The sequence below is a fragment of the Crocuta crocuta genome, unplaced genomic scaffold, assembly GCF_008692635.1.
Source record: "Crocuta crocuta isolate KB4526 unplaced genomic scaffold, BGI_CrCroc_1.0 scaffold234, whole genome shotgun sequence".
Classification (NCBI taxonomy): domain Eukaryota; kingdom Metazoa; phylum Chordata; class Mammalia; order Carnivora; family Hyaenidae; genus Crocuta; species Crocuta crocuta.
The window spans coordinates 4,025,598-4,025,988 of NW_027529647.1; positions in this window are offsets into that span (position 1 = coordinate 4,025,598).

A 391-nucleotide genomic window follows, 5' to 3' on the forward strand; every position below is an offset into this window, starting at 1 on the left:
TTGACCACACAAGGGTTCACTGGTCGGGACGAGAAAGGGTGGCCGGCAGCCTGGCAAACGGTCTCAGGGGCCACCTCCTGTAACTCCCCTGTCCCCGAAGTCAAACCAAGAGGAAGTGTGGGGTGGCCGGTGGACGCCGCCCCCGGGAAGTGCCCGGAGACCCGCTGTGGGGAGGGACGCGGGGGGTAAATGCGGACGGGATCAGAAGAGGCCTGGAAGATAAGGGCACTCAAGGGCAGCAGGGGCCGCCTCCAGCGTCCGCAGCACCCCGGGGCTGGTCTCCCCGTGACCCAGATGACCCAGGTCCGCGCGCGCTCCCCTCTCAGACGGCGTCCCCAGCCCTGCTCGGGCTCCGACCAACGCTCGGGAGGCGCGGCTCGCCGGACCCGGG